Source organism: Argiope bruennichi, chromosome 3 (assembly GCF_947563725.1).
Source record: "Argiope bruennichi chromosome 3, qqArgBrue1.1, whole genome shotgun sequence".
Lineage (NCBI taxonomy): Eukaryota > Metazoa > Arthropoda > Arachnida > Araneae > Araneidae > Argiope > Argiope bruennichi.
Window position 1 is genome coordinate 34960575 of NC_079153.1, and position 10726 is coordinate 34971300.

The window sequence follows — 10726 nt, forward strand, 5'->3', positions numbered from 1 at the left end:
TAGAGAAATCCTATTAAGAAAGAGTAGTTTCTATATAAAAAACAAAGTTCATTGTTATTTATAAATAACAAGATTATTTAGATTTCAGGAGGACTTTATTAGATGAAGTTCGTAACCTCTGCAAAGAGAATCTTCAATCGTGGAACCATATTTTTCGGGATTAATTAGAGGAACCTTCTAAACAACCCATGAACAAGAATCGGCCTCCAAGACATCCAAACATGCATCCTAAGAAGAATATCTTGGGTATAACTGAAAGAGCAACCGTCTTGAAATCTGGCATCCAAGACTAAAATGTCACTCGTCAAAATAGCCTAAATTATTCTCTCATAACTTTAATGACCTATAGAACCAATGAACCCTACTCTCATAAAGGAAAACACAAATCAAAACCACAGGACCCAGACAGTAATTACAGCTTCTGATTCTACAATGTTTGTTTATATGTTTATACATGTCATACATGTGTCTAAAATGTTACTTATCAATTTTTTCCCCTTCCATTTTTTTCTCTTCAATTAGTAATCTTTATATAGTTTACTCTCAGCTAATAGCCTCAAAAATGTAAAGAGGTTGCATCTGCAAACATCAACATTTATCTGTAAGTTCAACCCATTGTCACCATTTATTTTTAGGTATTCTTGTTCCCTTCATTAGTTATTACTTCGCCAAAACATTAAATACAGTCGTGTAAGATATGATGCCGATGGGATTCTCTGTGGAGATCCCTGGATGGTTTGTCGCATCTTTCTCTCTTTTTTTCATTTCCTACTATAAGTTCACACTCTCTCTCTATATAAATCTTTTCAAATTTTCAATCGTTAATAAAATACTTTTTATTCATCCACTCAAGTTTAAATACATTTTTTTGAACTTGTAGTGGATGATACTTGATGCTAATATAGTTTTTTTCAAATAATTAATTAATTAAATTTGTCCAGTAATTTCTATTTGGTCACCAAAGTCGCCAAATCTGTCGCCAAATGATCGCCAAGTTTGTCGCCAGGCTCTATTTTGCCACTTAATATTGCAATTCTGTCATATGTATATACATATTTATATTAATTGTAATTATTTAATAAAAAGTAACTAAAATAAAAAAAATTGTTGACCTAAGTAGGTATTCACTTAATTTTTTTTATATATTACTTGGTCATCCAATTAGTTATATAACTCAATATTCCAAGCACGGGGTCATTGAATGGGTTTACGTTATATCACAAACCATAATTATTGAGTGGTCATGAAGACAGCAGCAAAATGGTGTAAAGTCTTTCTTGGAAAATTCCGACTGCTTGTAGCGTCTATTTCAAGTCGATAAGTTGGCCCAATTCGAGGAAGACTGGAGTGATTTTGAGAGCAGCTTTTGACTTTCATCTTATGACTTTTCATTTTTCAATGTAAAGCAGGGCAATTGTTATAAAAATTATTAGAAACACTTTTACATTGTAAGAATGTCAATAAAAACCAGTCCAAAGTCACTAAACTACCCTGTCACTAAAGATCGCTTCAAAACTATCTTACATCTAATAAACATACCTCCACCTAGATTTCAGAACGTTAGGCCGTGAATGCCACGAGTAGTCATTTTTTTCTTCGAAATATAGAGAAAAAAATCAGTACTTGTGGATTAATTGCATAGCTTGTTAGAGCAATAGTTATGAAATGTCGATCTTTGGCGTGAATCTAGTGAGCGACCTTTAGCAATTTTTTTGGCATGTAGTTAATCACGAGAACTATTAAATTGTTCACAATTTGTCATTGCTGTTGCTGGTAAAAAAGAAAAAAATATATATTGTTTTAAACTAATTTTGAAAAATTTATTTAAATTTAAAAGATGTATAGATATAAAATTGCCGGCATTAATAATATTACTTTTGGTACTTTTCCGTTAGACCGGCGCAAATGTCGCCAATTATGAACCAAACGCGAATTTGGAGTAAGAAATTTGGCGGAATTCTACATTATTTGGCGATTTTTTGCTTGAGCCCGGCTAACGGAAAAGTACCTGACTTTTAATAGTATTCATTATTTTTAGTAATATTCACATAATTGATATTTGTACTTTTAGTAATATTCCGTAAAAAAAACTAATTCATGAATTTTAACATGATCTATAAATAGGTTTGTATTAAAGTATCCTCCAACATTATTAAGGGAAACGTTAAAATTTCAATTAATTTTTACTTAATTAAATACCCTTTTAAATTTTAAAGGCTTCTCTTAGCGAACATCTACTACCCAAGTAGTAACTATGTGCCAAATTCCTATAGGCTCTCTGGTTGGCTCTAAAGAGCGTTTTAAATGCACTGTGTAATTCCAAATAGTATCGTTATGTTAAAATTTATATTATTGTGAATGATTACTTTTTTAAAAATCAGCCAAATTGGAACATTAAAGAAAATATTAAAGAAAAAACTCCAGAATCCTATCCTCCTTGCCAAGCAATTTTATACTCCATTAGTCCTCTTTGGCGACCTGTTGGTTCACCGACAATTTTAGTTGCGTTTCATTTCAGTTCAATTTGTTACGCATAATTTAATATTCACGATTCTCTCAAGACACATAAGATTATGACAACATGATTCTGTCTTTTTAAACATCAGATTATGGCGATCACAAAGCTGTATTAGTTTAACCCTTCAAAGGGCCATTTTTTTTCTAGTCATATTATGTTAAAATATTTTTAGGCTTGAAATTAGAATAAGAAAAGGGATTCATTTAGCTTATTACATAAATTTAATTTGATTCATTAATTAATTTGGTTAATTAATAATTAAGTAACAAATCAAGACACATCATTTTGTCTGAGATAAAAAACTGAAGCATCTAAGTTTCTGACTTACTAAAACAATTTGTCAGAACTGATGCCAACCTACATAATTTCATACAAAGATTGATAAATTTGGTGAGAAGCATACTTCCCACGGCCCTAGAAAGGGTTAATGCACTAAAACTTATTTTAATTCTGTATCTGAAATCACAAACTGATTACTCCGACCTGCCCGAAGGCACATGGGAAAAAGCTGAATAACCGGATCACCGCTACAGCAACACAGGTGGGAAATGTGGTTCAGCCATAAGGACCATCACCGGTCACTGTACAACCCTCCCCGTGTGAAGTATGTCCCGTCATCGATGGGAAATAGCCAACCCCAACCTTTTTCTGTACCCACTAGGGTGGCGGGAGTCACCCAAAATACCGGAAGCTTCTCATACTCATTTTTGAGGTGGCCCCGAATGGGAGATTCTGTATCTGAAATATTTTAATAGAGTTAAGAACACAGCAAAATAGGGCTTAAAAACTTAACTGTTCAGTATATTTATCTTCTAACTTCCGCGTTATTACAAAATCCTTTGTTTGTTTGTTTTTCATGTGAATTACACAGAAAATAATAAGAGCAATAAAATATTTCCATAACAAAACGTCCAAAGATAAATAGAATACTCCGTTATTAGCTCTCAACAATGAAAGAAAATCGCACGATTAAATATTTAATGAAATAATGAAAATGATTTGAATTTCAGTGTAACATGATAATCTTTGTTGAAAATCAAGCAAAATAAATAAATAAATAAGAAAGTGTTAAAATTCAGGGTAAATTTGCACGACTTCCAAATTAGTATCATAAAAAGATAATTTTTAAAATTTTCAGATGATATAGGAATCATTTTTATGCTGTAATATTTTTGGAAGTAATCATTGAAAAATGACAAAATCTCGCTAATTCCTTAAAATTTTCAAAGAAAAATAAATCTCTCCAAAGTGCACATTCTCAATACTCCAAAATATATATGTGCCAAATTTGGTAGCTCTAGGCCAAACAGTCTGAACTACCAAGAGAATTAACACAGAGACACACATGTTCTTCTTTATTATTAGTAGAGATTAAATTCGATTTCAAGCAGAGCTTAGAAAGATGCAAAGAAAAGAAATACTATTTTATAAATGACTAATTCTGTTTTGGTTCTTCTATTTATTTTAAGAGAAAATGAATGGTAATTATTATCTGGAATTCATAAAGATTTCTCTCAAATTTTTCTCTCTTAACTTTGTACTCCCGTTTTAATTTTATAGCAATAAGCATGAACTTTGAGTATACGTTTTTAAATAAATACTTTTCTTTAAATATCATGTTTACCTTCAAAACGTGACTGAGATTCTAAAGAAAATCACGTAGTTTCCGTATTTTGACATAAAACTTTTAATGTTGAGTTTTTTTCTCCCTTTTAGTACTTGCAATGAATTTAAAATGAACATTTTTTTCTTCAAAGAGCTATTTTGACAAATATAGCTTCAAAAATATAGTATTTAAAAAGAAATTTTTCCACGACGTCTTCTTTTAAGGACAAAAATCATTCGTTCTTCCATTTAGAAATATTAATGTTATTACAGAAATTATTTTAATGCAAATTACAAATATTTTAATTAATCATTATTTAGCGAAATTCATTTTCTTATTCAGACGACTTTTTTTCATTTCTCCGAATTACAAATTTAAATATATTTTATTTACTATTTAATAGTGTATTTACCAAGTAAAATAATTGAAAATTCATTAAAGTAAATTGAATGCTAAGTTATCGCAGATATAGCTAAACCATGTAAGATTTATAAAAAGGTGTAAAATGGGTTATATTTCAACTCTGTACAAAATATTGCATGCTGAATTAAATTTTTCTAGATTGCAAAAATAATAATTTCAAAACTAGACTGAAAATTTAATAACAATAAACGTAAAATAAATTGAATAAAAATAATTTCTGAAAACACACTTTTCTTGATACACAAAAAAGTTGATCCAACTTATTCTAATATTTTTTCTTTTTTGTCTTTAATTTATAATTTATTAATATAAATATCACGGAAATTTGAAATAAATTTTTCACAAATTCTCTGTTTGGTGGCGCCACTTGTATAGAATTAAAATTTAATTAAATTGATAGAATAACTAATAACTGAATTTTGGAAGTATTAAAATACTATATTATTATTAAAAACATACAAGGGAGAAAATTTCAAAAAATTTGCATAAAATGATGAATATGGAAAAAACAATTACATATTATCCGATTACTTTATTTAACGACAGAAAAATCGATTACAAATCGATTATATTTACGTTGCAAATACAAAAGCAGTCAAATCAAAGCGATTAAAGATGTTTGAGTAAGTTCACTTGAGTTAAAAAATATATTATTTAGACTTATAATAAAAAGCAAGATTTGAGAACGCATTTCTGCTATTCAGCCTAAAAATTATGTTTCCGTTTCTGTGGTTTCAGTTGCATTCTTTTCTTCACCATGCGCTTACTTAAATCTATATTAATAATAAAATGAATGTATGTGTGGGTGGATGAGCACGCGTGTATGAGGTGTTCTGTAGATAGTACATAAGAGATTTAATTGAAATTAAATGCAACTTGTAATCCTGGTGAACTAACTATTCAACAAGAGCAGCTAATAAATGATAAAACATCATACGAAAAAAAATTTGCCAACATATTAAATATTATTTTTAAAAATATAATTTCTAAATCATTAAAATATATTTTCATGTCACTCAAATGAACTATATATTAAACTCCGTGTGTATGGTGGCTGGCGCACGTATAAATCTCTCGTGGTTAACAAAGCCCTCCATGTCGAGAGTAATACCACTGGGGGTACTGGAGCAGGGGTGATCGTTCTCTGATTCAGGTCTAAATTACGATCTGTGGATGAGTGAATGAAATCCATGAATGTATCCCGCCCCGTAAAAAGGGTTGTGACGTGTGTGTAGCTAAGTCGTACTCTTAGCCCTAGATGGCGTTACTGAAAAAAACAAGAGACGCACCCTTGGCTTAAAATCACTGACTTCTAAAGTCAGTGGGCTTGTCTATGGCAAGTGCCAATAGAAACAACAACAACATATATTAAACTGTCACTTCGTCGGATAGTCGATTTCGAAATTTGAAATCAACCGAGTCTTGATTTACCTTTAAAAACCAATGAAAATGGTCTCCCTAAAACTTTCTCGCAATACAAATGGTGATTAATCACTCTAGTGCCATTAACAGTATCTAAAATTGGAATTTGTGTTTTAAAGGCTTTTTTCCAACCCGATTGAAGCAAAAATTTGACCCAAACCAGCAAAATCCCATACTAGAATTGATCTATTTAAATCATTGCATCCTTGAGTAATAACGTTTACATATTTCTGAAAGCACAGACTGACAGACGATCAGTCCTTGATGGATTTTAGCTGAAAATTAGATAGGTGTCCAAACTATGCATGTCAGTTCTGCATACCGAATTTCATCTATCTAGATCACTTCATTTTGTAGTTTTCGTATTAACTTATATTCGAACAGCCGACAGACTAATTTCGTCTGAACTGATTTTACCCAAAATTTGACAGAAATTTGCAAGTTTGGTGTGAAGACCACATGCCAAATTTCACCCGTGCAGCTCAAATCGTTTCTCAGTTATCTTTGTCACAGATAGGTCGACAGACATTTTCCAAAAATGTGTTTTTCTAAAAAGTGGAGGTTTGTTAAAATTTCGAGATTGAATTCGTCATATTACCTACACAAGAAAGTAAAAATAAATAAATAAATGAAAGTCAAAAACACTTTAATAGTATTATCTGATCAAACAATGCAATTAAATTAGTTGAGTTGTCACTCCGAAACCTTCTGTGTAACCTAATTTCTAATAAATATATGATCTCTTTTCGATGATATAGTTAAAAATTTTTCAGATGTATTTTAATGTTTTAATTTTGAAAAGCGATTGCTTTACATTTTTTTATACGCCAATATCAGATTCCCGTGCCCCTTTTCAAATCGCCCCCCCCCCTTATTGCAGACCGCCTTCCCTTCTCCTTTTTACTAGGACACTATATACAATCGGGGGGCACTTCAGATTTGAGATGAGACTCTTTCAGGATAGTGATCGGTTCACATTTCTCTAAGGGGCATAAAAACGGTGTGGGATCGGCTAGCCCCCTATTGGTGACGGGACGTGCTTCATAAAGAAGGAATTGCACCATAACAAATGATAGCCTTTAAGATTCAACCATAGTTCCCACATTGATTCAAATTTTACTGTCTGTAAATCGGGTAAATCGGATTAACCACTTTGGGTTATTATGTCACTGTTCATAAAAATTCTTGTTAATTAATTACAACTCACAGTTATAGATATTTCAGCAAAAGACCTTATGGTTTGACAATCTAGACTTCTGGAACTTAAGGTCGAAGGTTTGAAATCCAGACTGATACCAGCGCCGTCCACTAATAAAGTGCGGAAGCTTAGTATAAGGAGATATGGCACGAGTGTCTTCCGCGTTATCTGATTGTGGTTCCGAATTCCAAAGTTCACCTTAAATGAATCATTATAGCCTTTTAAAACAAATTAAATCGTGTTAATTTTCGAAACGAAATTTTGTGACTTATGGTACTTTATAAGCCCGCTGACAGTTATCTGACAGCGATTTAAGCCGAGTAAGCGCCTCTTGTTTTAACAGTAGCGTCAACTAGGACCAAGAGTACATCTTAACTACTTCATGCATCACATTCGCTTGCACAACCCTTTTTTACAGGAGAGCACATTCACACACCTCACAAATAGAACACAGAAGAAAAAACACGCGCGAACCAGGACGCCCAGATCACGGGGAAGACGCGCTACCCCTATGCTAGGACGCCGGCCTTTATGTATTAATAAAAGCTTATTTTAATGTATTAATATAAGCTTATTTTAATGTATTAATATAAATTTATTTTAATGTATTAATATAAGCTTAAAAACTTCGACTGACTTTGACTTTTCTTTTATTGTCTATCATTAATTTGACCATTACATAAGTAAATTATTATTTAATTTTTAGCTCACAATGTAATCAGAGATAAAATCTAGTAGTGTTGATAATGATCAGTTTAACGCTCGTTCAAATTATAGAATTTGTTTTGTTTTTCGGGAAAATGAGGGAATAACTTTTTTTTTTTTTTTTTTTTTTTTTTTTTTTATGTTAACAAGGTTTGCGGTTTCATTTTTCATGGCTGCGAATGGGTAATAAAAAGTACTTTTATTGTTAACTGATATCTGTACATACGCGCCACCATAGCTCAGTGGTTAGAGCACTGGTCTCGTAAACCAGGGGTCGTGAGTTCAAACCTCACTGGTGGCTGTTGCAATTGTAGTTTTACATAAATATTCTAATTTTAGAGGAAGCTAAGAACGAAATGTTTCGACTCTATGACGCTTTAAAATCAATAATTCACATACTGATTGTTTTATTTCTAAGGTTGATTATTAAAATACTGTCGAATGAAACGTCATTTTCTTTTAATTAATAAACAAAGCGAGAATAATTCAAGTGCATTTCTTTAAATACTGGTGAAACAATATATATCAAACAATAATGAAGTAATTGATTTTTCAGGCCATACGTCATCAGACTGCTGCTCTGTGACGTCATAAATATGCCAGCGTGCTGCCATCTACTGAATTATTATATAATCTTACGGTTTTCTTTCCCCCCTCTTTGCACGTTTGTCGCATATTTTTAAAATACCGGATTAAAAAAATTGAGCCAGCAAATAGTAGTTTTTCTAGAAACTTATTGGTTTTATTTTTAATATATGTGTTTTTTTTTTAAAAAAATATTCTTGAAGTTTCAGAAATGACTATTTTCTTTCTTCAGTAGTATAAATATGATATTTTAATAAAATAATTATTTCGGAATGCAAGCAATTGAGCAATGAAATAATTTTAATGTATTACAAGAATAGTAGATTTGTTTTTCTCTTTTCAGACATTAGGCATTTATTTAAAGAAAATTAATTGCTTTTTTAGAAAATCCCATTTCCTTTGAATATTATGCGTTCGTTTAACTGGTATACAAAAATGTTCATACTTAACCAAATTTCTCATTACGAATTTTGTGCATAATGAAAAACCTTTATTTTATATTGGTTACTACTGCTGAGTTCAAATACTTATTTCATCGCCGATTATAATTGATATGCTAAGTTAAAATGATATCTAAATTAAAAAGACATTAATATAGGAAACTGTCGCTGAAATTAAACAATGAAATTGCAATTTAATATCAAAGAAAAGTAATCTTATTAATAATTAATAATTTCCAGAATTCCTTAAGGTAATTAATTAATTTCCTTAACCCTTTAAAGGGCCATTTTTTTCTAGTCATATTATGTTAAAATATTTTTAGGCTTGAAATTAGAATAAGAAAAGGGATTCATTTAGCTTATTAGATAAATTTAATTTGATTAATTAATTAATTTGGTTAATTAATAATTAAGTACAAATCAAGACACATCATTTTATGTGAGATAAAGAACTGAAGTATCATAGTTTCTGTCTTTCTAAAAAAATTTGTCAGAACTTATGCCAAGCTACATAATTTCATACAAAGATTGATAAATTTGGTGGGAAGCATACTTCCCACGGCCCTAGAAAGAGTTAAAGTAATTTTCCTTACCTCACATATTCATACAAAATAAATCGTTACGAAAAAAAAAAAAAAAAGAAGAAGAAGAAGAAGATAAATAGGTATGTTTGTACATTTCGTAATACAGTTTTCAATTGTGACATACTTATTCGTCATGAAAATGCATATCACGAGTTACAAAATAAAATAATTTAAATAAGTTTTTTTTTTTTTTTTTTTTTTTTTTTGAAAATACGTTGCAATTTTTTTTTCATCCGTAATACAGAGAAAGTATAGTAATCGTGAAAAAATTCGAATACGAGATTTTGAAGAATTTCCACGTCTTAGACCTCCCTCGATTCGAAAAATACATTTTTAGAAAATGTCTCTCTTTCCATCTGTCTGTGACCAATATAACTCAATAACACTTTGAGGTAGACGTTTCAAATTTGGCAAACGGTCTTTACATCAAATTTGATTTCTACCAAATTGTGAGTAAAATCTGACGTCCTTCTGTCCGCCTGTTTGAATATGAATTAACATAAAAACTACTACACCATAAATAGATGTTGCGGATTGTACATAGATGGCGCTCCCGCCTGTTATTTACTTCCTGTTTGTAAACATCCACCCAAAAAAATCGCGAAAAGTATCACGATAGATTCAGTAAAAATTTTAAATTTGTGTCAAAAGTCAATATTTCGTAACTATTGTACGCCAGTGCTATGCAAGGCGTTCTCCGGCATGACAAGTTTATAAAAGAGTATGCGAGAAAGTTTTGGGAAGACTTCTACCTCTGATTTTAATTTTAAAACGTCTTTTAAGTAAGTCAACTGAATAAAAACATCACAAAAATGCGAAACAGAATTTTCGATACTTCATGCAAATGGTAGCTTTAATATTGCTGTAATAGCAAAACATCCAAAATGTAAAGGGATGAAAAAGAAAGGGGGGGGGGGAGAAAAAAAGAAGGGGGAAAAAGAATGCGATATTCAAAAGAAAATGAAGTATCAAAATTTTTTTAACAGTTTGTTCAAAAATATTGAATTCGAAAGAGGCCCCGTTTTTTTAATTTTTTTTTAGACAATTTAAAAAGAAATGCATAATATCTGGCACAAAGTTTTAACATCTAAAATGCAGATCAAGATTTGAAGAAGGTCCGACTAAAGGCTGACCATTTATCGATCTATTCTTTTACGTGCCTATAAACGCGAGAATTAAAAAGTGCGTTCATTTAAATAAATGAAGCCCAACGTGTGATCTTGTGAGTGCAGTTGTAGTTCTATG

The 10726-nt window shown here is 30.9% G+C and overlaps 1 non-coding gene across 1 annotated transcript; it reads left to right on the plus strand.

The window, feature by feature from the left end:
- Nucleotides 1-8100: 8100 nt before the first annotated feature.
- Trnat-cgu (transfer RNA threonine (anticodon CGU)) lies at nt 8101-8173 on the plus strand. The gene has a single exon. It is a non-coding gene; the product is annotated as a tRNA-Thr (tRNA).
- Nucleotides 8174-10726: the final 2553 nt, after the last annotated feature.